Source organism: Schistocerca gregaria, chromosome 3, assembly GCF_023897955.1.
Source record: "Schistocerca gregaria isolate iqSchGreg1 chromosome 3, iqSchGreg1.2, whole genome shotgun sequence".
Taxonomy (NCBI): Eukaryota; Metazoa; Arthropoda; class Insecta; order Orthoptera; family Acrididae; genus Schistocerca; species Schistocerca gregaria.
Genome location: NC_064922.1, coordinates 727991369 through 727997762, shown reverse-complemented (window position 1 = coordinate 727997762; position 6394 = coordinate 727991369).

Below are 6394 nucleotides of genomic sequence, written 5' to 3'. Positions count from 1 at the left end.
ATACTCCACACCCAAACCCTTTGGGATGTGCAACAATCACAGGCAACAAGACCGGACCTCGACGGACACAGTCGTTGACATTAAAACTTTTATTTATCGTCGTACCTACAACACACTAATATCAATCTTCAAACTGACACAAGGTACCAGCAGCGCTACAATAAGTCCGTCACTGAAAGATCTCTTGTCCATACGTCAAGTACAAAACAAAATTGAAAGGAGTTTCTTTGAAACAAAGTTCATCAAACAGTTCCACTGATTGTGCCCTGATAACGTTACTGCACTATCTAATTTTCTATTTACAAATGTAGATCTATTCATCGTATTCTTCTGATAGCTTTCCAACAAAAATCACGGAAAATATCCAACTGTCTGGATAATCGATACGGAAGCTCACAAGCAGTAACACAAAAATCGGCATACCGACTCAAGTTCACTCCCCGTGGCTGTCGTTTCGTTGTATGGCGGCCAGCTCGCCCAGGATGACATCGGGCGCACATTGCTACTGTCAGCCGCCACCGCATAGATGGTCTTTGCAGGTTCTGAGGTGAACACACACACACACACACACATACACACCCACACACACTGACTGTAGTTACATGAAATAAAGCATTTTTACATCCTTTATCTCTTTTACGACATTTTGCTGCAGTCGTAATAAATTGAATCTACCACACTATTTACATAACCAAATGAAACTGTTCAAAGTAAGTTTTGACACGTTACAGCGCTTAGTGCATGCACCCGTGCTGGCTGCTGCTCATCAGCCAGGGCGGATGGAATTTGTACGCCATTACTGCAACTGCACATCCACTCGGAGGCTACAGGTGGCCTTATCTGGTGAACCACGTTTCATGATCCACATGTTCGACCTGAATTATCTGAAAGCATACATCCTGCATCTGTGGAGGAGAAAAGAAACGTAATGGTGTGGAGAATCTTTTCGCGGCATTCCCTGAGTGATCTCGTTGTTCTGGGAGCATGCATCTCTCCTTGGGGTCTATGTCCACATCACATGGAGTTTTTCTTCCTTTTCACGATGAAATTTATTAACCAGACAATGCAATGTGTCACACAGTTCACAGGATACGGGGGTGGTTCGAATAACATCATGGCGAGTTCATCGTACACCCCTGATCACCAGTCTCTCCGGATGAAAACCCAATCGAAAGTCTGTGGGACCACCTCAATCGGGCTCTTCGCACAGAGGATCCTCAACTGAGAAACTTAGCACAGCTGGCGACGACGCAGGAGTCCAAATAGATCCTGTTGGTACCTTCCTGGAACACACTGACTCTTTCAGCAGATCATGCAGCAGTCCAATCTGTAAATGTGATCATTCACCGTTTTTGCAAGTTGTCACATTTACATCTACATCTACATCGATACTCTGCAAATCACATTTAAGTGCCTGGCAGAGGGTTCATCGAAATACCTTCATAATTCTCTATTACTCCAATCTCGACAGCGCGCGGAAAGAATAAACACCTATATCTTTCTGAACGAGCTCTCATTTATCTTATTTTACCGTGGTGATCGTTCCACCCTATGTACGTCGGTGTCAACCAAATATTCTCGCATTTGGTGAAGAAAGTTGGTAATTGGAATTTTCGTGAGAAAATTCCGACGCAACGAAAAACTACTTTCTTTTACTGATTACCAGCCCAAATCCTGTATCATTTCTCTCCCATATTTCGCGATGATACAATACGTTCTGCCTTTCTTTGAACTTTTTCGATGTAATCCGTCATTCTTATCTGGTAAGGATTCCGCACTTCACATCAGTATTCTAAAAGAGAACGGACAGGCGTAGTGTAGGCAGACTCCTTAGTAGGACTGTTACATTTTCAAAGTGTCCTGCCAATAAAACACTGCCTTTGGTTAGCCTTACCCACATCATTTTCTGTGTGCTCTTTCCAATTTAAGTTGTTCGTGATTGTAGTACCTAGCTATTTATTTGTACTTACGGCTTTTAGATTAGACTGATTTACCGTGTAACTGAAGTTTAACGAGTTCCTTTAAGCACTCACTTGGATGACCTCACAGTTTTCTTTATTTAGGGTCAACTGCCACTTTTCACACCACTCAGATATTTTTTCTAAATCCTTTTGCAGTTTGTTTTGATCTTCTGATGACTTTATTAGTCGATAAACCACAGCGTCATCTGCAAACAACCGAAGACGGCTACTCAGATTGTCTCCCAAATCGTTTATATAGATATGGAACAGCAAAGTGCCTATAAAACTACTTGAGGAACGGCCGAAAGCACTTCTGTTTTACTCGATGGCTTTCCGTTAATTACTACGAACTGTGACGTCTCTGACAGGATATAGCAAGTGCAGTCACATAACTAAGACTATATACCATTAGCACGTAATTTTACTACGAGCCGCTTGTGTGGTATAGTGTGAAAAGCCTTTCGGAAATCCAGGAATACGGAATCTATTTGAAATCCCTTGTCAATAGCACTCAGCACTTCATTAATGTAACTGTGCAGTTTATTTGCGCAAATACCTCAACAATTCTTTCACCGTCGTTTAACATTTTGCTTAGCGAAGCAGAAGGTTTTTTTTTTTTTCTTTAGTTTGTGCTAGACGTTCACTATTCAAACCAACGAGCACTCGACATTGATGAATTGAATGGTAGGGACTGAATGAAAGCTCAATTTCCGGTGTGCTACTTGCATTCCGGCACTGCAACTGTGCAGCACTCCTTTTCCTCCTCACCGTAATTGATGGATTCTACTAGTTGTGTTTGGGATCGGGAACCTCAGTGAAAGGCAGCAGTCAGGTTCTTGCTCATAAGATTCGAATCTGACGTCACAAATATTGTAATTACTGCGGAACTATTAATAAAATTGAAATGACGTCTAACTCATCCCTCTGAGACCTGCAACACAAGGAGCAGAAAGTACTATAGTTGCAGTTGAACTTTATATCGATATCTTTGTATTTAAAATATCTTTGAAGGAAGCTACACAACGTTGAGTCAGGACTTGCTCACAACTCATCTCGGCGAAAACAGAATTTCGATATTTTAAACGATTCCGAAAGTATCTAAGGTGAACAGCTTAGCAGAAAAAACCTCCATGTACATATACGGTTGAAGGATCTTAGAGATCCATGAAATGACATGAAGCACGTCAGTAATAAGTACACCAGAATGATACATGGCAGCATTGACACGAACGTTTTATGAATCACAAGTATACCGAATAATCGTCCACTTTTACCACCAGCACTCAGCGTGTGTGGCGCCCATCCGATAATGGAGGTGTCCATATAGCCGAACCACAATTCACCGCGGCTAAACGCAAATCCGGCCGTTAATGGACTCTATAGGTCAGCATTGCTGACAGAGTAAGGGCTCATGTCTCTGGCTGTAAGTGCTTCTCAGATATTCCGATTTAGGTCTGAGAAGCGACCTGACCACTACGAACGCATAAGCCTCACACGTTAATCGTCATGAACACAAAGACGACGCAGTGGTTACAGTTTAACTTAACTATCTCATTTTCGACATTTTGCCATTTTCAAGCGCCTACGAACACAGTACAACATAATTAGAGTGGTGTAAAGTGGGAATTACAATAAATAAAAGCATTTTTTTTAGTTTGTTGATATCCATATGCTGACAAGACTTTGATACATAGATCTATGTCAAACAAAAATGGTAACGTAACATGCACATCAAACAACAACTGGTCATCGATGCTAGTCAATATTCCTTTTTATGTACTACGGTTTAGAGTGGATTGTGTGTACACAGGCTGGTACATCTAAAAGTATGACCAATATAATACATTAGAGCAAATGTCTGGAACAATAGAGAATACGTTTATTTCTGAGGTCGGTTTGTTCATTGAATATGTATTGTGGTTACTCTTCGAAGCCGCTATAAATTTCAATTTGCTCTAGAGGTCCACCACTCTGCCTCCCTGTACTGTGTACCTTTAAAGATTCATCGTCACTGCAAATGTTATGGTTGTGGTTTCGCAGATGTGCACCACATGAAGATATACTGTTCTCTCTTACGTTTATGTGGTCGCTGAATCTGGTGGTATCGTACTTTATTGAAAGAAGGCTGATGAGGTATTCTACTAATTTTCTTTCGAACTGATAGGTTTTTCCAGTTTCTTGTTTTATGTTAGATAGGAGCTTGTTGAAGTTCATACCACCTGAGAATAGAAAAAAAATTTTCAAAAGTGCGTGAAATCTTATGGGACAACTGCTATGGTCATCAGCCCCTAAGCTTACACACTACTTAACCTAAATTATCCTAAGGACAAACACACACACTCATGTCCGAGGGAGGACTCGAACCTCCGCCGGGACCAGCCGCATAGTCCATGACAAAGCGCCTCAGACCGCTTTTTTTTTAACTCAGTTTTTTTATTACAGAGGGCAGCTAACCCTCTGACCGAACACGACTAATTCCGCGCTGCTGAGAATAGGACTCCATTCTAAACTTGGACAAGCACGAAAAGTCTAAACGTTACATTTTGTGCCTCGTATCGTAACTCTCTATATCACCAACTAGAACTAACTTTTAATATGAGCAACAACAACAATTCAGTAATAAATGTAATGGGAAGAGAGTATACAATTTCATGATCTGCATAAAGGTTTCTGTAAAATGTACGGTAATCTACTTTATATGACGTCATTACAACTAGGTTCTGTTGAACGAACACTAGACGTGCCTTAGACGCACTACCGCAAAAAATTTCATAAGGCACCACGCAGTGGAAATATCCTAAATAAGCCAACACTTTAGACGTGGCGTGGAACGTCAGAAGCTTAAACGTCTCAGGAAAACTAGAAGATCTGAAAAGGGAACTGCAAAGGCTCAATCTAGATATAATAGGGGTCAGTGAAGTGAATTGGAAAGAAGACAGGGATTTCTGGTCGGAAGGGTATGGGGTAATATCAACAACAGCAGGCAAAGGTATAACAGGAGTAGGATTCGTTATGACTAGGAAGGTAGGACAGAGAGTGTGTTACTGTGAACAGTTCAGTGACAGTGTTGTTCTTTTCGACAGCAAACCAACACCGAAGACGATAGTTCAGGTATACGAGCCGACGTCGCAAGCTGCAGATGACGACATAGAGAAAGCGTATGACACTGAAAGGGTAAAGCAGTATGTAAAGGGTCATTAAAATCTAATAGTCATGGAGAACTGGAATGCGTTTCTAGGAGAAGGAGTAGAAGAAAATGTTACGTGAGAATATGGGCTTGGGAAAAGGAATGAGAAAGACTAATTGAGTTCTGTAACAAGTGTCAGTTAGTAATAGCGATTACTCTGGCTGGCTCTGAGCACTATGGGACTCATCATCTTAGGTCATAAGTCCCCTAGAACTTAGAACTACTTAAACCTAACTAACCTAAGGTCATCACACACACCCATGCAAAAGGCAGGATTCGAACCTGCGACCGTAGCAGCCCCGCGGTTCTGGACTGCAGCGCCAGAACCGCACGGCCACCGCGACCGGCAGCGATTACTCTATTCAAGAATCACAAGAGGAGGAGGTATTCTTGGAAAAGGCCGGCTGATACGGAAAGATTTCAGTTAGGTTACAACTTGGTCACGCAGAGGTTCCGAAATCAGATACTGAACTGTAAGGCATACCCAGGAGAAGATAGTAGTGATTAAGAGAAGGCTGAAGTTTAGGACATTGGTCAGGAAGAATCAACACGCAAAGAGGTGGGGTATGGAAGTACTAAGGAATGACAAGATACGGTTGAAGTTCTCTAAGGCTATAGATACATCAATAAGGAATAGCTTAGTGGGCGGCACAATAGAAGAGAAATGGACATCTATAAAAAGGGCCATTTCAGAAGTTGGGAAGGAAAACATTGGTACAAAGAAGGTAACTGCGAAGAAGCTATAGTTAACAGAAGAAATACTTCAGTTGATTAATGAAAGGAGGAAGTACAAAATTGTTCTGGGAAACTCAGAAATATAGAAATACAAGTCACTGAGGAATGGTATAAATACGGAGTGCAGGGAAGCTAAGACAAAATGGCTACAGGGAAAATGTAAAGTCATAAAAAAGAAATGCTTGTCGGAAGGACACACTCAGCATACAGAAAAGACAAAACAACCTTCGATGACATTAAAAGCAAGGGTGATAACATTAAGAGTGCAACGGTAATTCGACTGTTAAATGCAGAAGAGAGAGCTGATAGGTGGAAAGAATACCCGTACATCAAAAGCCTTTATAAGGGGGAGAGATTTGTCTGATGTCATAGAAGAGGAAACAGGAGTCGGTTTAGAAGAGATAGGGGATCCAGTATTAGGATCAGAATTTCAGAGAGCTTTGGAGGTCTTAAGATCAAATAAGGCAGAAGGGATTGATGACGTTCCATCAGAATTTCAAAAATCATTGGG